The sequence below is a fragment of the Mytilus galloprovincialis genome, chromosome 13, assembly GCF_965363235.1.
Source record: "Mytilus galloprovincialis chromosome 13, xbMytGall1.hap1.1, whole genome shotgun sequence".
Lineage (NCBI taxonomy): Eukaryota > Metazoa > Mollusca > Bivalvia > Mytilida > Mytilidae > Mytilus > Mytilus galloprovincialis.
The window spans coordinates 52,852,345-52,876,673 of NC_134850.1; the positions used below are offsets into that span (position 1 = coordinate 52,852,345).

General features: G+C 32.0%; 1 long non-coding RNA gene across 1 annotated transcript; it reads right to left on the minus strand.

Moving 5' to 3' along the window:
- Positions 1–10,694: 10,694 nt before the first annotated feature.
- Positions 10,695–13,219, minus strand: LOC143055894 (uncharacterized). The gene is made up of 3 exons (XR_012972164.1): positions 13,089–13,219; positions 11,745–11,904; positions 10,695–11,103 (listed from the first exon to the last, which is right to left on the minus strand). It is a non-coding gene; the product is annotated as an uncharacterized LOC143055894 (long non-coding RNA).
- Positions 13,220–24,329: the final 11,110 nt, after the last annotated feature.

Consider the following 24,329-nt stretch of genomic DNA (forward strand, 5'->3'; position numbering starts at 1 on the left):
ATTAACTCAAATAAGTTATCATGTGTGATGTAAAAATATCATGAAAAGGATCATGGAATAAACTTCGAACAATCCACGTGTTTGTACTGCGAAGAAGTCTTCATTCATACGATATGTGCTATTTAATATTTTGTTTTGGAGTTTTATTATTCATAGAACTGAGGTCTGTTTATTAATTTATTCACCTATATTGTATTTGAACATTACATTTATACACATGCACGGACGCAATGGGTCCGATTAGCATGATTAGGAAAAAGAAAAACAGTAATGCAGTCTATAATCCTACATTACTTGAAAATTGGACAATTGCTAGACTGAAAGCAGAGTTAGAAAAAAAGAATATTGCTTTTCCTATAAATGCAAAACGTTTGACATTAGTACGTATTTTGAAACGATACGAACATTCCGATAGTGAAAGTATCACATCAAAAGCGAAGACACACGTAGTGAGGAACCCATAAATACCATCATGCATTGCCACTGCAAAACGCACGTGTTGATGGGGATCCGCGATCCCATGATGCACCAAACACAAACAATAATAATGAAAACACGCCCAGTAATGACAATCGTGTTTTGATTGAAATTGTGTCAAAATTATCATTGACCAATCAATCCCTTCAACAATGTTTCTGGCTTAACAGGAAAGGTGAATTCTTTACTTCAAGCCAGATCAAATGAAAATACCAGTAGAATCGTAGAAACACCGAATGTATATGTCTCGGCTCCGGTTGTATCCAATCTCATTAATCATAATACCACAAATTCAAGTCAATCTTGGTCAAATTTTAATCTACAGTCAGCATACAATGCATTGCAAAACACTCAAACTGCACCGAACGCAGCCACAGGAAGCGAGGAACATTTTTTAATATTGGAAACTTATGGAACATGGTGAGAACAGCGCACGGCTATTCTGCAGAAACTCTACCGTTTGTGGAAACAATTTCACCCCAGTTACGAAAGAATATTATATCAGGTATGGACATTAATCTAACATCTTTACTGATACCATACTATTCTGGTAGTGGAACCTACGAGTTAAGCTTGAGTGAAGACAAAAACAATAAAACCGACCCTAGAAGTTCAACATGTTAAAGATCATTGTCTCTGGGCGAATTTATTCAGGCTTCTGGCATTTATAACATAATTTGTTCAACATTTCCACACCGTAGAAGTGAGCTGGATCTTTATGGACGTGATTTGGTTGATATGGCCACCAGGTATGCGGGGAAGGGATTTTATGAGTACTATAAACGCTTTTCTGCTGATGCGGCAGCTCATTTAAGGCATAACAATATTCCTGTTGACTGGTCTATCAGAAATAACACTTTATTTTGCAATATTTTTGCGAACATTAAACCTAATACATGTAGCATTTGCAGTAGCTCTTTTCACTCAAGTATTTATTGTAATCAGTCAAACAACAGCAATAGGAATACGACAGGGTTATATATAGGTCAATTCAAGACATACACGGCAGGGAAAGGAATTTGTATTAATTTCAACGGGAAAACAGGTTCTTTTAGACCTCTTTGTAGAAATTTACATATTTGTCTAAGTTGTAATGGAGAACATCCTAAAACAGTCTGTATGAGTTCAAAAAAACGAGGCACTGGGACCCCACAAAATCGGGTCCAATATGCAGAGCAAAATGTAAACGATCAATTTTCCTTAAGTTTAGGAGTGACAACACCCATTGTGATTAGTAATTTAGTTCATGAATTAGAAAATCATCCAAATAAGGAATTTAAGAATTTACCTAGTTTCTTGGTTAAGTCAAGGTTTTTCCACAGGTATTACAACATTACCATCTTATTCTATTGAGTGCAAAAACTTAAGATCAGCGTTATCTCAACCAGCTTGACACATTTAAACCAGTGGATACAATGAGTAAGTACCTAGACGTCTCTAAGATATAACACTGGCGCTTTACCAAAATCTCCACTTTTTGTCGAGGATGAATTTCAATCATCGCCGATAAGTAGGGAAACATTTATTTCTTCATTGAGACAACTATTGGAGACACTTGGCTATAATACTGTTAAGTTGTGTGGTCACTCCGTTCGTATAGGAGCAGCTACATCCGCAGCAGCATGTGGTGTCGAGGATCATATTATTCAAACATTGGGAAGGTGGTCATCAGACTGTTACATACTATACATATTATTAAGTATTGAGAAGAGCTCAGCGCGATATGTGTTTTCATAACTAATTCATTTGTGGTAGTTTAAAGCTTGAAAGGCCAAATACATATTATTATTATTTCTTTATTATAGTATTACTCATATGTAATTTTTGTAACATTATGTGATATTTGAATGGTGAAAAAATGGTGAAATGATGGAGACAATTTTAAATCCATGTTTTTAATAAATCTAGGTTAGATTTGATTCAATGTTCAAATTTTGGGTTTTATATATATATATATATATATATATATAAATATATATGCAACTGATTGTTTTAACATGTGAGAACACCCTCGCACATACGCACGTTTACAAAAATAATATAAAATCATAATAAATGATGTATCTATCTTGGAGGCTTTCACTCATTTAATTGTATTAAATACGTTCAATTTGGCCATGTTAATTTCTGAGAAATTATTTTTTACCCCCAAGTCAATTATACATCAGTATAGTAAATATTCTTAATTATCAGTTCCAATTATTAATTTATTTTATAAGTAAGCATGGACTTATTTTGCATATCGTGCTGCTGGTATCCACCGCAGCCGACACCCCACTGCTGGTATCCACCGCAGCCGAAAACCCGCTGCTGGTATCCACCGCAGCCCAAAACCCGCTGTTGGTATCCACCGCAGCCGACACAATGTTGCAGGTATCCATGGTATCCTATAGTTAATAGTTTATTTTTAGAATAATGTTTCAAATTGTTGTTTAGATTAGGTAGATTTTTTATAAAGTGAGTAGCCCCCGAGAAAGCCAAAACATAGACACTTTTATTGTTATATTTTTATATGTTGTCATGTAGTTTTAGCAATTATATAATGGAAGAAGTATAACTTGCTGTTTATTAGTCTAGATTATAAATATATATACCATTATGCTATTTTATGATGTTTGTTGTTTTGACCTGGTTTTTGTTAACGTATCAGTATGTCGTCTATAGTAGATATAATGCGAGGTTCAGAAGGGACCGGAATTACTAGACAAGAGCTTTTACTAATTGTCATTTAGAGAACACGTGTGCTTATACATATAAATTTAACATTTGACTTGTCGTCGTTTGTCTTTGGTTAGTCGTTTTTTCAAGTCACTAATACTAGCTAAAATATGATTGTATAAACTGTCACATTAATCAAGATGAAAGATCATTAAACTGATTAAGTATTGACCATCAACTCTTTAATGTAACTAACCACGCCACACTAGTAAAAAAATCTGGCAGCAACTGTAGGGGATACCTATTGAACAGTCAAGGAGAATTCGAACGTCGCGGTGATAGTCACATGAGTCCGTTCGTTTTTCTATAATATGTTGCTGGAAAAATCGACACCACAAATAAAAATTGAAGACGATCTTAAATTATACCTTTCAGACACCAAAGAAAAATCAACAAAGCCATATCATAAGTGACATTTTGTGGTGTTTGTTCAGCTGTCAGCAGACAAAAATAACAAACGCAATGAGTGATAGTTTATAAATATATAAACCAAACCTTTCCTCGTAGGAAGCCGATTTTGTCACTGACATTCAACTTGTTATATCTATAGCTACGTCCTAAAATAACAAGCGGAAATTGGAAAGACATGAATTAAATAAAAATTGATAAACTGGGAAAACAATAATTAATGAATGCAAAGTTTGCTATAGTATTAGTTCGTAGTGAAGATTTTGAATTAAAATGCAAAAGACCAGTACATACTAATTCAAAACGTATATTACACTACATTGTACTAGTCATTTCGAAGATCTGATTTTCTTTCATTGATTTCCGTTCTTCGTTAACTATTTTAAAAGTGCTATATTTACATAAAATAGTCGACTTTTCATGAGCGGAGGTGTTGAGAGATTTTTATATGCCTAGATATGATACCTAAAGATATCTCTGTGCAAATTCCACTTATAGTTCGTAGGTCGTTTGTCGTTTAACAATGTTGTCTGCTGTACCCCATTTTTTGACATTTTTACCTGTTATGCCTGTTTGTTTTATTCAAACATTGTTGTCAATATAAAGGAATTCTATTCGACTGTTGTATAAGCGAGTGGGAGAAGACAGCATCAGATTGATTAACATGTGTCTAATCCCTTTTGCATATTTAAGCAAATAAAATATGTTTAATCTAAGTGAGAGGTTTATCTAGCTATAGAACCAGGTTTAATCCACCATTTTCAACATAAAGAAATGCTTGTACCAAGTCAGGAATATGACAGTTGTTTTCCATTCGACTGATGATGAGTTTAGGCATTTGATTCTGCCATTTGATAATGAACTTTCCCTTTTGAATTTTCTTTGGAGTTCTGTATTTTTGTTATTTTACTCTTTATCTTGTGACGAGCATTTACATATCTTATTTTCTCTAATATTTTGGAAATTTAATCCTTTCCGGACCCATTGTATTACAAATTTAGTCAACGAGTGGATGCGGAGGATATAAGAAGATGATTAGATGTGTTTAAGAGTCATAACCTTAGTCACCTAACTGAATGAATTAAAATGTGATAACGGATGTTAATGATATGGACAACTTTACGGAATGTGGAAGGCACTTGAAGGGATTTTTCTTTTATCAAAAATTAAATTCGATAATCATTAGAGAAACATATTCTTACGTAGTTACTCGTGGATTATCAGATTTATCCAATCTCAAGACGCGGATGTGTAAAAACTATCTCGATTGGATAAACCCGATAATCCACTGGTACCAATGTAAGAATCTATACAACCTTTTTGCTCTGGTAAATTGGAGATAACCCAAAGTATAATCATTTCAAACCAACATCATTACGTAATATATATAACGTCACGGTACCCAAATTGTACCGAGTACTCAAATTGCACCTATTTAGTAAAAGTAGCAGCGGAAACCTTACATGTTTTTTTAGAGACGAAACAATTTGAATTTTTATTATTTGACATTATGCACGTCTTTCAACATAAGTAAATATATTGTAAAATGCACAAAACGTTCACAGTATACATCAACAGATGAAGTATAACTGCAAAAGGTAAAATGTACAGAAACATCGCTATGCGACGTCCTCCAAAAGGTCATCTTTTAAAAATGATCAAATAAAATATGTTACAAGCCTCTAATTATTCAGAAATGAATAGTGAGCATAGATTAATGTCTAATTGTTCTTAAAATTTAAAGAAATAACACAAATTATCCGTAATTCGATTTTTAAGGCTGCAAATTTAAGCATGGATGCAATTTGGGTACTCCTTATTTCAGAATCATGGACCGTTTTGAGGTCTATTCAAACCCATCTTTTTATGATTCAGTATAGATTCAAAATTAATTTGGTGGCACCATATAGTAAATAATGATACATCTACTAAATAAACACAGAATGGGAACTTTTTTCTGGATCATACATAAACGTAGGTGAAAAAACTGTCAAAATAGGTGCAATTTGGGTACCGTGACGTTATATATATATATTTTACAAGAATGACTGGTTCTGACAAGTCTGATACTTACGTTCAGTTCCATCAATTTATTATTTTTGTTATTTCTACGGATGAATTTGACGAGACGGACATTCGAAGTAAGGAGTTATGGTAAGACTGATAACTGAATTATCCGTCCCTCCTTACACAGCGTACATGCATCCATCACTTGTGCACGAATTGAAAATTAGATTTCCGGTCGTCAACAATGAGCCAAATCCATACAATGTAATAAGCTATATAATTAAGGCTCCAGGAAAAGAAAATGTTAAACACTTAAACATGTTAAAAAGAGGAAAACAACAATGACAGGGCCATTACCCAATAGTATTAAACGAAAAAGTATTGACAAACAGCAACTGATGGCAATCACTGAACACGGTCTCGATCCTGGTTTAATGCAGTCATATAAAGAAATGTAGCTTTTTAAAACGTGATTGGGAAAACCTAATGATCTCCCTTACTTGCGAAAATTGTGTAACAGTACGACATAGGCCCTTTGCGGATCCAGGATTTTTGAAAGTTGGCGTAATTCCCGAAGTATATATATATATAGATAGATAAATAACCTAATCTGCTATCAATACTTAATGCCTAATATATCATGTACTTTGTTACAACTCTAGATTCTACTGACGAGGAAAGTTAACACTAGATCACCGAAAGCTGAACTTTTAGTTCAGTCTAGTTGGCCGAGTGGTCTATAACGCTGGACACAGTGCAGGCGGTGTTGTCTCGATATCCCAATAGCATGAGTTCGAATCCCGGCAGATTTAACATTGTTGTGCTGATAATTAGCGTAGTTGTGAATATATATACATGTAAATACGACGCAATTTTTTGGATGATGTTATGCAAAAAAATCATATCTTTGTCAATCAAAAAAAGGGGGGGTTGTACGCCTTCTATGTTCCCTGAATTCACCACTGTAAGCACAAAGTGAAAATAAGCTGTAAAAAGATTGACATTAGATTGGTTCTTGGTACAACTAAAGACAAAAGTACGCACCTAATGAAAACCATTTTGAATGAGACCTGTGTTGCTTAACAGCTATTCTTTGGGTGAATGAATATGTTCCATGGCATTGAGTTAAAAGTAGGTTTAATGTTAGAAGTCAGGATGACCAAAATGTATTGACAAGCTTTTTGTCTGACCTTTACTTTATTGTCATGGCTTATTGCTATAATTAAATTTTTTGTTAGCATAAATAAAATAGGTATACACTATTTGTTATATTGAATGATTGCAAGGCGTACATATATATCTTGAATGTTTCATCTTTTTTAAAACCTCATATTCATGATTCGTTGGCAAATGAAAAATGTCTGACTAGCAGGGATCATCTTTGATGGAACTCATTATTCAGTTTTTCTGGTTAATTGGTCAATGTAATGCTTTCAAAGTTTAGTCAGTGTCTCGGATACTTTGTGTAAGGTACGTTAAATTTGTAATGTTTGCAAGGTGAACAAGTCGGTCCGGAATTTACACGTCCATCTGACCTTAATTGGTGTTATGTTCATGGTTCATTGATTAATGCTAAGATTTCATGGTTATCATGGTTATGTCTTTTTCTCAGATACCAAAAGCAATAGGTCAATTACATTTGGTGTAATTGATAATTGAAGGTGTACATGTATATCTGGTAGGAATAATCTAATCTTGACATAATTTTCATGGTTCATTGGTCAATGTTTAGTTCTATGGTTAATATAAAAATGAAGATGTGGTATGATCGCCAATGAGACAACTCTACACAAGAGACCAAAATGACACAGAAATGACACAACTATAGGTCACCGTACGGCCTTCAACAATGAGCAAAGCCCATACCGCATAGTCAGCTTTTAAAGGCCCCGAAATGACAATGTAAAACAATTCAAACGAGAAAACTAACGGCCTAATTTATGTACAATAAATGAACGAAAAACAAATATGTAACACATAAACAAACGACAACCACTGAATTACAGGCTCCTGACTTGGGACAGGCACATACAGAGAGAATGTGGCGGGGTTAAACATGTTAGCGGGATCCCAACCCTCCCCTAACCTGGACAGTGGTATAACAGTGCAACATAAGAACGAACTAAAAAATCAGTTGAAAAAGGCTTCACTCATCAGATTGATAAAAATACAAATACTACAAATACAAGTGGACCTGGCCGAGTACTTGTACATCCCAAGAACAAAACGACACTAAGTATAGATCTGAGAGTACTTGCAGTTACTGACAGCTAGTTCAAAACCACTAACAACTAATAAAAAAAATCATGCATCTAAGACTAAATTATCAATCAGTACACATCCAACATCCAATGGATTTAGTGTACAGACGTCATAAACAGTCAGAGAAAAACATGACCTTGTGCAATGCCAAGATACAGGTATCGACAGATTGTAGATCCATGAATGTGTATATGTATATAACAATAATATTTAGTTTGCTTTTAATTTACTGATAACAAAATCAATATTAATACCAATAAAAACAATATTCAGCGATCTAATTACAATGTTGAATTGGTAACCTTTTATGATAAGTTTATTGTATGGATCGATAAGTTTACCAGGGTCCTTTCTAAATTTCCGGGCAAGGTAAACAAATTACCGTAAAAATGAGGATGTGCTATCACGTTTGAAATAAGTTTTTTTACAGGTACAACCAAACTTCAAAACCAAATCTTTATATTTATAAAAGAATTTAGTAAAGGTTTTCAGTAATTTGTGGTAACGAAATCCCTGGCTTAATAATTTACGATTACGTTCGTTAAAATAAAAAACGTCACAACAGACACGGGTATAGCGAACGAGTTGGGAAATATAAACACCGTAAGACGGTGCCAAAGGGACATCACCATCCAAAAAGGGAAAATTAACATTAGGGAACGAAAAATCGTCCTTTTTGTCGTAAATTTTAGTGTGAAGTTTCCCGTTTAAAAACGAAATATCTAAATCTAGGAAAGGACAGTTATTATCGTTTAAATTTGATTTTTTTAAAGTTAGTTCCTTTGGGTAAATTTCCGCAGTATATTGAGAAAATTCTTGATTATGTAACGAAAAAATATCATCAATATAACGGTAAGTGTTATTGAATTTATCAATTAAATGCAATTTAGACGGGCCTAACTGTGATTTATAACAGTATAAAAACAAGTCTGCTATTAAAAGGGCGCAATAAGTGCCCATAGGAATACCTACAACCTGTCGATAAACTTTGTTGCCGAAAACGTACATAAATATTATCAAGGAGAAAATTAACAGCTTCAATCATCTCATCACAACTCCAGTAAGTATATTTAACATATTTACCTTTCGCAATAGAGAAGAAGGCTTTAAATGAGTTGCAGCAAATATATTTGCATTCAGATTTACCAAACGACCATTTAATTAAATGGGAAAACTTTTGTTTGATAAGTATGTGTGGAAGTGTAGTGTAAAGAGTAGAAAAGTCAAAACTGTCAACAGAATCAAAAGGACCATCAAAAGCACGTATTTTATCTAAAACATCCAATGAATTTTTTACACTCCAAAAATAGTTAATTCCACTATTTGCATATATTTTATTACAATATTTTATGATAAGCTCTTTGATAGTAGTTAAGGAACTTGTTAAAAGCACGGAAAGATTAGTTGTAGAACACTTACTAGCGGCCGAGATGAAACGATATTTTACTGGTTTTTGTGTAGTTTAGGTAACCAATACATAGTAGGGACCTTCAAATGTTCAAAAGAAGCCTTAAGCTGTGATGTGGTTATGATATGTTTGTTTACTATACGACTCTCTGTATTGCGCATGGACTTGAATGTAGATGAATTTAGAATTTCATTCTTGAGAACGTCCGTGTAGTATTTACGGCATACCACCACAACATTGTGGGTTGCTTTGTCGGCCGGTACAAACACAAACCGCTTTGAAAGTTCTTGAAGTTTATTTCTTATTCTGGAAATAGGCGTTTTTGTCTTTTGTTTTCAGATATTGAAAGCAAGCGGTCAAACATATTTGGGATATGGGATGATTGCAAGTTGTATATGTCTGTCTAGCAAGGTTAATTTGACCATGACCCCATTGAATGTCCTTTTGGTATCATTCACCTCTCTTTTTCACATATCATTAGCCAAAGTTTTGTGATTTGATCTGTGTTTAATGCAATAGGTCAACGATTTTTAATTTATTGAATAATTACATCAAATTGGAATTTGTCATATATTTTAGAATAAGCCATAATATAGTAAGAAAGTCATAGTAAACACATGACGCTATGATATTGTGCATTTTAGTTAGATTGAAATAAGTTTTGAAAATGGTATTGTTTTAACTGATTAGCCAACTTTTGACTGGAATAGAGAAAAAAATAACAAAAAACTTGTCCTATCTGCATTTCTCTTTTGGATAAATCTACATCAACTTAAGGTTTATTAACACTGATCTTAGTTTGTATATGATTTGGAAATAAGTAGAAAATTTTCATTGAGTATGAAATCTTCTGATGTTAACAATATTATGGCCATATCCATCTATTGGGTCCAAAAAAGATTTAAAACTGTAACATGGCTTATTGATATTGGCATCAATATGTGTATGTTTACTATAGCAATATACAGTTAAATATTCACGTCCTTTTATTGTACAGTACTAAAAAAATCCCTATATATTGAGTAACTGTGATTTGCCATTTTAATTTTGGGGTATTTCAAACATGTATATGATTTATACCAACGTTTCTCTGTAAAGAATCGAGGTCTTCTTGTAGTTTGATAGTGATATATGCTTATATTCATATTTGATTCAGGTATAGAAGACAAAAATAGCAATTGATGAATTTATTTGAGTTGAATAATAGCCATTGCATAGTTAGATATTTCCTGCATTATTCTTTTGCAATTTTGATTCTTCAAGAAATCCAATGTATCAAAGTTTTATTTTAGAAAAAAAAATGAGCCATCTTAGGTTAAAACAAATGACTGTCAGATAGACCAAAAATAAATTAAACTAACTGCATTATTCGACTCAAATCGAAATTAATAAATAAATTAATTAAAATTAAGAATGGAAATTAAGACTGTATTTATTTAGTTTTTCTTGATATCTAAAATATAATTAATTATTCTGATCATATCGCATCTAATCAGTTTTTCACTTCTCAATTAACAATTTTAACCACTGCATTTTGCATATAAAATTATTGTTGGTATGGGTATCTCTTGGAAATTCTATGCAGAGGATCCATATAATATTCATTAAAATGTTTGATATACTTAGTTGCAGATTATAGTAAAAATGTGTAATAAAGAGTTTATTTCCTGTCACGGTGCGTTAGATCCTTTATCTATTTTCCACAGCAGCAATAGTTTGGTCCACAAGATGTCGAATCGCAACCTCTTGACAGATAGCGTATCGCTTCAAGGTATTTCCAAGTGGACCTGTTGTAGATGTGAACGGTGTCAAAACACTGGAATCTAAAACATAATAAAAGTTAACACAATTATCTTAAATGGTTAGTGAATGAACATTTAAAACGTAAGCATGTAGTGCAGCGATTTAAAGGCATGATATATAATTGTATAAAAGCAACCATTATGTTTTATTTCATAAAGAGGCTTTTTCTTTGCAACTTTTAGATTTCTGGAAATTCTAGTCATTTTATATCCGAAATGAACAAAAGAAGTTGATTATTTGTGTCCTTATACTTCCCCGATTTTGGGGGTATTTTACACGTTCATGTCTTGAATAGTAGTGATATAGTTGACACTTAAAAAAAAATAAAAGATCAAGTTTCAAGTGTTCTCCTCAACCTCGAGCAAATAATAAAGAAGAGTGACAAAACATTAAACATCATTCATTTACAAGCCGGGCTAAGTGTTGTAGAAGTTTTTGTTACTAGTATATAGTTTTGATTGAAAATATAGATACAATTTGACAGTGAAACAAATGTCGTGGTCACAAGAAAGTAAGTCTTCAGAGTAGCGCTTTTTAAAAATACAAAATGAAAAAATTCAAATATGTAGTTGTCAAAAACCTCAATTCTTAATTGCAGGACTTTTACATCAAACTTTCTTAATTTGCAAATGTAAAACCAAAACGCCTAAAGAATACTTACGATGCACCCTGTTCTTTGCAGATATCTGTACACTTTTTTCCTGGATTCGTACATGCTCTTCTAACAGCACGAACTCGAGCATAAAATGACATAGGACCGTTAGTTTCTGATGTGCAGATCGAAAGGGCTACTTCATCTTTGCTGAATGACAGTACAACTCCTGAATTAGAAATCATAGAAAAAAAAATCATTATTTTTTTTGATTTTTTTTCTGTGCTAACAGATACATTTAAGTGTAATATCAAAATGTTATTGGTATGAAAAAGTCAGCTATCTATGTGTTTGCAATAAAGCTTCTTCAACTTATCAATGTTTTCACTTTTGTTTTTAACACTCCGCGTTGATGTGTCATTCATTATCAACTGCGCATATTTTTTTATAGCTATCTTTTTGCATATATTCAAAAAATCTATCAAAACTATATACATACAGAATCTAAAGTTCTTAACACACAATTATTTTTAAAATTTTCTGCTTTTGAAAAAAGTACAAAAATTCGGAGTTTATGTCTCGATTTGCACATTAATGTCTTAATTCGCATTAATTGTGATTTTCCAAATAATACCCTCTAAAAGATGTTACGAGGTAGACCAAAAATCGAACCAATAATTAAAATAAGTCTTGTTATAGAAATCAACAAAATATAGATACTTTTTTTGTTTTGAAAGCATAATGAATAGTCGTTCCAAACCAGATTCGATCTCCTTTTTTACATATGAAAAGATAACTGTGACCTTCAAATATTTAACAAGAAATATCAGAAAATGGCAACATCAGCAAAATTACAACCCAAATTAGCGTCGTTCTATTTCAAATATATACCGCAATTTCAAAAGAAATTTTAATCTCATTAAGAAAAATTATGCGTGGTCAGAGATTGACTTATTATATCATACACCTTTAATCACTACTCAACTTCAGCAGTGATTGTGACCTTTGAACTATGTACTAAATTCTTTTTTTTTTGTTATTTGGACAGATAAAAAACCTCTCTGGCGGGACTAATTTTCCAATTGATATTCGTGCATACAACTTGTTACTTCTAATTCATCTATAAAACAACTGGCCAATATAAGGTTTCTCACAAGATCTTTCTATTAACAACTGTTCTTAATTTAGGCTGAACATTGCTTTATGGTCGTAGATTATTTTGCCAAACTTATAAATGTTGTTGCAACTCTACTGTGCAACCTATGTACCGTATACATTGTCACATAAATCAAGATGAAAGATCGTTAAACTGATTAAATATTGACCATCTCATGATATTTTGTATGAATTTTTATGGTATGGAACGATCTACACCACAAATGAATTTGAAGACGATCTTAAATAATAACTTACCCTTCAGACAACAAAGGAAAATCAGCACATGCCATATCATATGAGACATTTTGCAGTGTGTCTTCAAATGTCAGCAGACAAGAAACACAAACGCAATGAGAAATATGTTAAAAATATATATACCAAACCCTTCCTCGTAGGAAGCCGATTTTTGTCACTAACCTTCAACTTGTAATATAATATAACTACGTCTCAATATCACAAGCAGATATTGAAAAGACATGAATTACATAAAAATTGATAAAACTGGGGAAAACTTACTGATTCATTAAAAAAAGGCAAAGTTTGCTAGGTACTTAATAGAGCTCTATTCGTAGGGAAAATTATAAATAGGCGCACAACAAATTGCATGAATTGCAAAAATCTAGTGCATACCCATTCTACAATTATATTGCACAACATTTTTCTGCTCATTTCAAAGGTCTGATTCTCCTTCATCGCATTGCGTCTTTTGTTTAAAAAAAAATGCTACATCTTCATAAAATAGTCGACTTTTCATGAGCAAAGATGTTGAGAGATTTCAAGATGCATAGATTGCATACCTAGAGGTATCTCCGTGCAAAGTCTACTTATCGTTCGTATCGTTAAGCTGACAACAGACGATTTATTCGGTGATTGTTATGTTATCTTTACCTCGAAATTGACATAAGCGGTACCTAAATCGAAGACAAGCGAGATGAATTTAATTTCTCTCACATAAGCAGCAAATTACAAACTTCACCTGCATATAGGATATAATTTTCAAACTCACTCGGTATTGAACAGCTTCCTGCTGCTACTTAGACTTTATAAATAGTCACCAGTGTATGAGCAGAAAGTTGATGAACCAGGCAAAGAATATAACGTCCTTCTTGTAAAAAAAGTTCATCGGAAGGTACCAAAATGTAAAATAACAGAACTACCTAACTCCAAGTAAGTTCAAAACGAAAATTATCGAGTGGCAAAATCAACAGCTCAAACACATCAAATGAAAGGAAAACAACTGTCATATTCCTGACTTGGTACAGGCATTTCCTTACGCACAAATGGAAAATTAGTTGGAAATAGATTGACATTATATTAATTATTCTTAGTACGACTAAAGACAAAAGTACGCACCAATTTTGCATCAGCTATCATTTGGGTGAAGGAATATGTTCCATGACATTGATTTAAAAGTAGGTTTGAGAAGCCACGTTGACCAAATTGTATTTACAAGCTTTTTGTCTGACCATGACATAATTGCCTATTTAAGTTTTTTTGTTTGGTATATTTCTCAGATACAAATAAAAATAGGTATACAACATTTGTTGCATTGAATGATTGTAGGCGTTCATATAGATGCATGTCTTAAATGTTTTATCTGTTTTTGACCTCAATTTCATGATTCGTTGGCAAATGCTAGATTTTTAGTGTTGGGATCGTTTCCTGATACATTCTAACACCATACACAATAGGTCAATATTGTTTTATGTGGAATGATTGTGAGGTGCACATGTCAGCCTAGCAGGGATCATCTGTGCTTGAACTCATAAATCAATTTTCCTAGTTCATTGGTCAATGTTATGTTTTCATTGTTTAGTAAGTGTCTCAGATACTGTAAGCTATGTGTCAATTAAGTTAAGTTTGTAATGGTTACAAGGTGTACAAGTCTGTCAGACATTTACAGATCAAGTGACCTTGTTTTGTGTCATGTTCATGGTTCATTGGTCAATGGTAATATTTCATGGTTATCGGGTTTTTTTTCTGTTTATCAGATACCAAAAGCAACAGGTCAATTAAATTTGGTGTAATTGATGATTGCAAGGTGTATATGTATATCTGGTAGGAATAATATGATCTTGACCTCATTTCATGGTTCATTGGTCAATGTTGAGTTTCATGGTTATGTCTTTTTTTGTTTTAAATTTGAAAGCAATCGGTCAATAATATTTGGAATATGGAATGATTGCAAGTACATGTCTGTCTGGCAAGGTTGATTTGACAATGACCTCATTTTCATGCTTCATAAACCAAAGTTTTAGGAAAAGATATGTGTTTTATGCAATTGATCAACGATTTATTGAATAATTATATCATATATATATTTTGTCAAATATTCTAGAATAAGCTTTTTTTATTGCAAGAATATCATAGTATACTCATGACGCTGTGATAATCATGATATTGTGCATTTTTGTTAAGATTGAAATACTTTTGGAAAATGGTATTTGTTTAACAACTGATTAGTCAACCTTTGAACTGGAATAAAACGAGAAATTGACCAATTACTTTTTTTTTTTGCATTTTCAATTATGTAGATCTACAGCAATATCGACTTAAGGATTTTTAACGCTAATCTTAGTTTGTTTATGATTTGAAAATGGGTAGTAAATTGTTGTTGAGTATGGTTTGCTTCTGATGTTAAAGTTATAATTGCCATATCTATCTATTGGGTTCAAACACAGATTTTAAACTGTAACATAGCTTATTAATTAAAAAATCGACACTGAAGAGGGGTACTTTATAAAGGGTGCTGACAAAACGACACAAAGTTGTTTTTGAATCATGTAGGATCCGATGACAGAAGGTTGCAGCGTATGTCATCAATAGACGACCGGAATCTTTAAAATTGGGCGAAAACTCTTCTGCAAAATGTATGCAAAAAAGACCTGTTTTGCATTACAGTTGATTTCTTATCTTTATCTGCTTTCAACTTTCAAACTGCCTAATCGCTTAGCATTGCTTAGCACCATTGAAGAACAAAGCATTGCTGATGACAGATGAAAGATGAGCAAATTAAATACAAGACGGATATAATATACGGTTCATCTTTCGAAAAATGTCTGATTATTCCTGATTACATTTGTAATTAAAGATGATGGACATTTTTTTTTATAAATATATTGTTTAAAAGAGGACTTCAAAGTTTCTTCACTGAATTTCTGTACACATTTGTTTTGTGTAGACGAAACGTGCATCTGGCGTTATAATTTATAATCCTGGTACTTTTGATAACTATTTTCCTGTACTTCGTTGATGTTGTTCCTTAGAAGTTTTACTCATGAGTACAGCTACCAATTTAAGCGTTAAAGACGACACGAAGCGCACTAGCTTGAAGTCATTTGAAGAATTTTGTATTGATGACACTTCGTTGGTAGTCTTGTTATAATTTATTGTCAGCTTTTTTAAGACCGAACATTTTATAGCTTAACATTCCATATGTGTACATATGTCTATATTGTTGTATGTCGTATATTGTTTCTCATGCCACTCTATTTTGTTTTGGCCGAGCATATTCGTATTCAAATAAAACACAAAGTCTTTGTACTTTTCTGAGGGATATTTAATTCAATCAAATATGATCGACGAATGAATTATAAGGACAACATTGTTTCTATTTATTAATCGTGCTTGCTATACTTTGAGTTTTAAACTCTTAAGTCTTCATTTATTCATTTGAATAACAGACTGGTACACGAATATTATACCAGTGTTTGTTATCTTTATATTTCCTGTTTTTTGTTTGTGTATAAAAAAGAGACGAAAGATACCAGAGGGACAGTCAAACTCATAAACCGAAAATAAACTAACAACGCCTGGCTAAAAATGTAAAAACGAAAGAAGACACACAGACAAACAATAGAAAACATGACACAACATAGAAAAATAAAGAATAAGCAACACGAACCCCACCAAAAACTAGGGATGATCTCAGGTGCTCCAGAAGGGTAAGCAGAACCTGCTCCACATGTGGCACCCGTCGTGTTGCTTATGTTATTACAAATCTGGTAAATAGCCTAATTCGGTATGTCACATTCAAGAAAGGGAAGGGGATTGTAGTGACGACGTAAGGAAGTATCAACGTTGCCAACTTTATTAGCATCAATATGTGTTTAATTAAGCAATGTACAAATAACTATCCACGACATTAAACTGTACTGACTAATTTTTACCTTTAGGGTATTTCAAACAGACATATGATGTATACCCTCGTTTCTGTGTATGTATGAGTTAATGTTTTCTAGGAGTTTGATAGTGATATCTGCTAAAGTTCCTATCCACAAAATAACCTCTTGATTCATTTAATTAAAAACTGAATTATGTATTGATATCAGATAAGTCTTAATGCATGTGTTTCTCACAATTATATGCAAAACATACACTTCAAAAGTCAAAAAGTCTGAAAAGACCAGTTTTAGTCTTGATTTGCATGAACTTTTACTCGACATTCTCCATAAGTCTGACTTGTGTCTTAAGTTTTCTTGACAAATTATCATTTATATCAAATTTGTATGAAATTTACTTGACATATTCTCGACATTCTGAATATGGTCTTAAAATTTCTTGACCAATTCTTGGCATTTGAATACTGTCTTAAAATTTCTCGACATATTCTCGACGTTCTTATTTTTTCTCAGTATGGCTTGACATATTCTGAACATTTTGAATTGTGTCTTAAACTTACTTGACAGTTCTGAGTTTTACAAATCATGACCAATATTCATGACATAACTTTAATCTTAATATACTGTTGTTTCAAGTTACACTTCTTACAACAAATATGAAAATTGGGCATGTAAAATAATTAAAAATTTTGGTATCTAAATATTTTTTAGAAATGCAAATATGGTTATGAAATCTAATGTATACAATAATTTAAATGTGGATGTGTTGATATAAAACAATTTAAATGTGAGTTTTGAGAAAATTACAAATTTTGATTCCTAAATCTTATTAATTAAATGATTAAAACCAATCATACATTATACTGTAGACGTATTTCATTCTACTTTATTAATATTCAATGTTAATATGGTTAACTAAATAATTATTGTACAAAAATGTGATTTATATAAATAGCAAATTATGATGTGATACAAACCATTCATTTAACAAAAGAAAAAATTGTGTAATGTCAGATGTTGGAATATATATTAAGTATTACACATGGACAGGATGTACCCCATAAAGTTAAGGTATTCAACTCCACACCACAGAATACACGCAACTGTCAAAAAAGAAATAACTGATTTACCTGTACAACCTATCAAGATAAAAAGAAAATTATTATCTACTCCAGGAATAATAAAATAAAAATGTTTTTATAATGGGTCCCATCAATGATTTCCGTCTTATGAAACGGATCTCAAACAGACATGCATAATATAGATTTAAACATTTTTTTCTTTTCATGAAGGAGTTATCACAAAATTGTTTAGATAAAAAAATTATAAAATTAAACACTCAAATTTGAATAAAAAATGTTTTGGGTTGTTCTAAAAAAGACTTTTTGACTTTTGTAGTGATAGCATTTAAGACCTTATTTGAATTGATTAATAACAATTGCATAGTTCAGATTTTTTTTTCTCGGAATGATTCCTTTGAAATTTTGATTCTTTTATAATCCATTGTATCAAGGTTTTGTTATTGAAAAAAATGGAGTCATTTCAGGTTCAAAAAATGACTGACAGATAGTTCATCAGAAATGAACTACCTTCATTGTTCGACTCAAATCGAAATTAAGACTGTATTTATTTACTTTGATTGATATATAAAATATAACAAATTATTTTATTATACTTCACGTTAAAATGCCATATTTTGTTTGGCTAATAAGAGGGTGAAAATTTACTTTATCACTTGGCTGAGAGGGTGACAATTTTTTTGGAATGTCACCCTCTCGTCCAGACCAATCAACAATCGATAATTCAAAGGGCAATGAATTGAATTTACATCAAGTAATTAAAGACAATGATTAAGTTCTACGATTTTTCTAATACCCGTACCGTTGTTATGTACGTGACATAATAGAAAATACTTTTAAATACAATTCATCTGTAAAAGACAATAATGATAGGACATTCAGTATAATAAATCAAATAACACATGAAACAAAACATAGAAAAACTGCCTCACCAAAAGAACCCCACCAAAAAATTGTGGTCAAAATTTGGTGTGATCTTGGACGCCTCGAAAGGGTCAATATATCCTGCTCCATATGGGTTTCTCACATATCGAATCCTTGTTGATATCGATATCTTTCGAAAGTTTCATGCAGAGGATCGAATTGATATTTGTTCAGGATATTTAAAAACGGACGTGTCGTAGATGGCAACGGTTTCAAAACAATTGTATCTACAAAATAAATAACATTCACTATAAGAACACCGTTAGCTCACATGATTATGAAATGTGCATTCCAATTGTAAATAGACAAAAAGAAAAGAGGCAAAAGAAACCAGAGGGACATCCAAACTGATAGATCGAAAACAAACTGACAACGTTATGGCTAAAAAAAGACAAACAGACAAACACCAATACACAAGACACAACATAAAAAAAACTACGGTTAATAGTCTTATTCGGTAGGTCATTTTCGTGCACAAAGGGAACGAGGTTGTAGTTACGACATCAGGAACATATCCGATATCATCTGTGAAACAGATGTTTTGTAACTGTCAACCAACTTGTGATGGCGTCCTAGTAAATCGTATCAATTAGGAGATACATACTTTGTATGCAGGCGCTGCTTGTATGATGTTTCATAGAAAAAGAAAGTTCGCAATTGGGAAGCTGGAATCATCCGACCATCATTGTCAATTTCTAAATGAGAATCAAGATATGAGCCATACATAATTGTATCTGTTGTATCCTTTATATCTAGTTCTATGGGATACAATAGATGCGTTCATCATAGTCACCGAATTTTGAGACAACTCTCAATCTAAGTCACAATATGTCAAAATAAACCATTGTATGTCAATATATGGTATTCAACATGGAGCATTGGCTCACACCGAACAGCGAGCTAAAAAGGGCTCGCAAAAATGACAAGTATAAACAGGAAAACCAACGGTCTAATCTACATAAAAATAAGACAAACGGCAAAGACATATGAACCAAATCACCAAACGACATCCACTGAACATAATGGTCTTGACTGGGGACAGGTGCATAGAAATTTAGCGACTTTAAACGTTTTAAAAGGTACCTACCTTCATCCTTAACTGAAACAATAGTGTAACGTCATAACAAAAGAAGACACACTATATAGTACAATTCTATGGAAGAATTTATAATGTACATTAGAGATTATCAAAAGAAGTTGTCTTTTATATTTTGATACTAACTCGATTTTCCGGAAAGTTTTACATATCCATATCCTAAATAATAGTGATTTAGTTGCCACTTTTAAATCACTAACAGCCTATAACTATCTTTTAGATGAACCAAAAATAGTTCGTCAATGATAGTTGATATACATTTTAGGAATAGAGTAAATTGTTGACATATAGTGATAAATCTAAGCCTTTATGGAATTTGATGGTATTATGCAAATGTTGAATTTAATATGTAAACTATGTAAATCATTCAAAGTCATTTAGCATGCATTTGTATAAGCATTTCAAACTGCTAGAAATTATAACTGTTCATTATAACTGTACATCAAAACTCAAGTATACTTACGTTTGATCTATTTGTTTACAAATATCTTTACAATTATCATTTTTTTCTGGAGTAGAACACTTTCTTTTAACAGCAAGAATTCTCCCATAGTTTGTCCTAGGTTCTAATGACTCTGCCGTACAAAACACAAGAGCTACTCCATCTTTGCTGAATTTTAGAACTACTCCGAAGATAATAATCATAAAAAAATAAAAATGAATTGTCATTTTATTGTCAATGTCACTGGCATATTTGAGTTTGAAAGGTATTACAGCTACCTATGCGTTTTCAATAAGCCTTGTATGAGGATATTCGCTGCTCTTGTTTTTGAAATTTTGCCAAATATTCGGAATCCTCTGGCTTTATTCGTATCATGCAATTATAAATTTTGCCAACTTACCTCTAGTTTTCTTTTTTTATTGGATTAAATATGGTTTAAAATGACGACTGAAAAATCCTTGTTATATTATCATACTTTTTGACAGAAAAAAATGTGCCAATGTTTAATCTATGAAAAATCTAGAGAGAGTCATTTTCCGCCATATTTGCAAAGAATTGTATTTTCAAAAACAAGCACACTGACCCTTCATTTTTTCTGCTATATTAGTTCCATTATTTATATGCTATCAATTTATAGCAGGCTTTTTTTTAAAGTTTGTTATTTTGAAAGAGAGAAGAGAACATCATTAACTAAATTGAAATATGTGTCTACACTTTTTTTATTACTATTAGTTAATTTGATATTCATAATCAGCTGCACATGTTTCGGGTTTCAAAGATATCTTTTGGCATACGAATTAAAAATCTAGAAAATAAGCTCTTTGATTCTCTGAATCGTTTTATACACCACCAACTAATGATTATAGATAATTCTATTACGACATTCTTCTTTAGTTTTGGAAACAAAGCCATGTTCTTATTCCAATGAAACATGGGATGCACGTGATTGACGTCACAATTCAATATTAACGTCAGATAAGTTTTGAACAAGCCGGAGATCAAAATGGACATTTTTGTTGGTGTTGCTCGCAAGGAAATTAAATCAAAACACTATAAAGTAAGTTAAACAATGAATCTGTTTTTTTTTATTGTTAAACTGTCGATTTTCTTTGACATGTTTGGTTCTTCAAATCGAATTGGTGACATTTCGAGCGTGTATTATAGGTCCACTTCGAGGTACAAAAGTTCAAAATATTCCTATTAGATTCGAAATAATTCGGTCATGCCATGCTCTCTGCTTCTTTTTAAAACATGGGTGGGCATTATATTTTTCAACGTTTAATACCTCGCTTATTTTTGTTTACTTTTCTTGTGTCTAAGATTATAACACAATGTTAACTGCTGTATCCCTAACTCTGACTTTTACCAAATTTGTCTGATTGTTTTGTTCACGCATCGATGTCAATATAATGGAATTTGATGCCACTGTAATACAAGTGAGATGTTTAGCCCTATAAAACCAGGTTCAACCCACCAATTTCTACGCAAGAAAAGAATATGACATTTGTTATCCATTCGTTTGATGTGTTTGATGTGTTTGAACTTTTGATTTTGCCCTTTGATTAGAGACTTTTAGTTTAAAAAAAAAGGAGTTAAGTACTTTTGTGATTTGACTTTTTACGCTCGGTATTTATATACTGACAAATAAATTTCCTACCCATGTTAAAATGAGCATAGAGCATGGCATGAAGGAATTATTTCTCAATTCAAAATAATTAACTTACCTTTCAAACAACACAAGAAAATCAGCAAATGCATTAACTTCGATGACATTTTGTAATTCAATCGTCAGAACACAAATTTAAAACACAAAGGCAATCAGTGACAAGTTATATAATATTATATAAATACCCACTAATCACTTTCTAAAAGGCAGCTTATTCTGTCACAGTCAACTAAAAGCTGATTTATAAGTAAATAAATATTTTTTCAAAAGAAAAGCAGCTCAAAGCATAAATTGAATTACAATGAGTAATAAATCATCGGTGTCATAAGAATAACAGACATTGCACAATATACTTATACTGCAGGAATGGCAATGATTATAACAAAAAAAAATATATATCTTAAAGTGTCACATATTTATTGGCATAAACCATCTTCATTTATAATATTTACGCACAAAACAATCAGTACCCAGCCATAAATACTGACTTATGAGACCCTTATCATATAACAAATAAGGAAGAAAAAGTATATATTGCGGATTAAAAAAAAAGAAGTTATATTATATTTTTAGTTCTTTTTTATATTGTAAACTGGTAACAACTTTGTTAGTTTAAAAGGTGATAGATTTCTCTAATAATACATTGTAATATATCGTTCTTTGGCATACCTATACTTTATAATGTTAAATTTTAAATTATTCGCAATGGGTTCCACGAAACCCTGTGTTTCGCCTGCGATTGTTGTCATCAATGTAAAAGTAAGTTTGTTTTTCGTTAAAAACAGATGTGATTTGAAAATAATCCATTAAGATTTATAGTAAAAAAAAAGAAAGTAAAAAGAACGAACTGAAAGCTGCTATTTAGTACACAGTTCTTTCTATGTAGTTATTTTCTTAAACAAAATTTAGATTAATGCATCCCATTTTATATCACACATGGCACACAAAGTTAAAACTTTGTCACCCTTAAATAAGGTGAAAAAACGTGAGATTTAAGTGTGCTGCTTTATTATAAGTATTAGTTTGTGATTATGTCAGTTTAAGAGAAACCACCTGTGGTATGTAATGCATTTGAATAACAACTGGTAAACATAATTTCCCTGAAAATTATTTAGCCCACTCCATTGACCATAATCTGTTGACTTTGAAAATCTTTCTTAGGTTGCTTGATAAAGATGGTGATATGATCAGTTTCAGGGGAATCAGTGGTGGTAAGTCAAAAACAGTTGGTGTGCAGTTGCAGAAGAACATGGCATCACATATATCATGGACAGTGCTATCTATCCACCGTTTTCTAAATAAGAAAAAGCCTGTACCAAGTCAGGAATATGACAGTTGTTATCCGTTCGTTTGATGTTTTCGAGTTTTGAGGTTGCCATTTGATTAGGGTTTTTCCTTTTGAATTTCCTCAGAGTTCAGTATTTTTGTGATTTTACTTTTTCCTCAGTCATGTTCTATTGACTCTTCTTTATTAACATGTCAAAATTTCTAAAAATGTCTTTTTAACCACTGATCAGAAAATCAGTAAATGCATTAACTTCGATGACATTTTGTAATTCAATCGTCAGAACACGTCGATGATACATGTATTTGGTATGCAGTTGTATTAGTCCTATAGCTAGTACTAGAAGTTCTCCTTTTCAAGGATATTTTAATGGTCCTACCCCGTTAGTCATGGTCTTTGGAATCTGAACATTGTGAATACATTACATGTTTAAGTATGTGTTCAGGTTGTTTCAAGAGAATTAACCAATAATGACTAGTCAATGACATAAATATACCGTTGTTTGTACATGTATTAACTTTAGCATTACTCATTTCCTCCGGAGTAATTTATCTCTGTACCTGTAGTCATGGTCACAACATTTGCGATATACTATCAAATGACATGAAGACAAAACTCAATGTCAACAATTCTTTTTCTGATGCATGACTGTTTATATACTATTGATTTATTTCACTAAAATTCAGGTTTTTGTCTGGCGTTTGAAAAAAAATCATATATGTATGACAAAATGATGCTCATACTATTTGTATATAGCTTATGTGATTTTTCTTTGATAAAGAGTACAATGCAATTGTGTTTGTTTGGTATGATTGATCCTCATGGAAGTTCTACATGTTTATAATAGACGGTTCCTCTTACCTTTACCTTATTTCAGGGATCA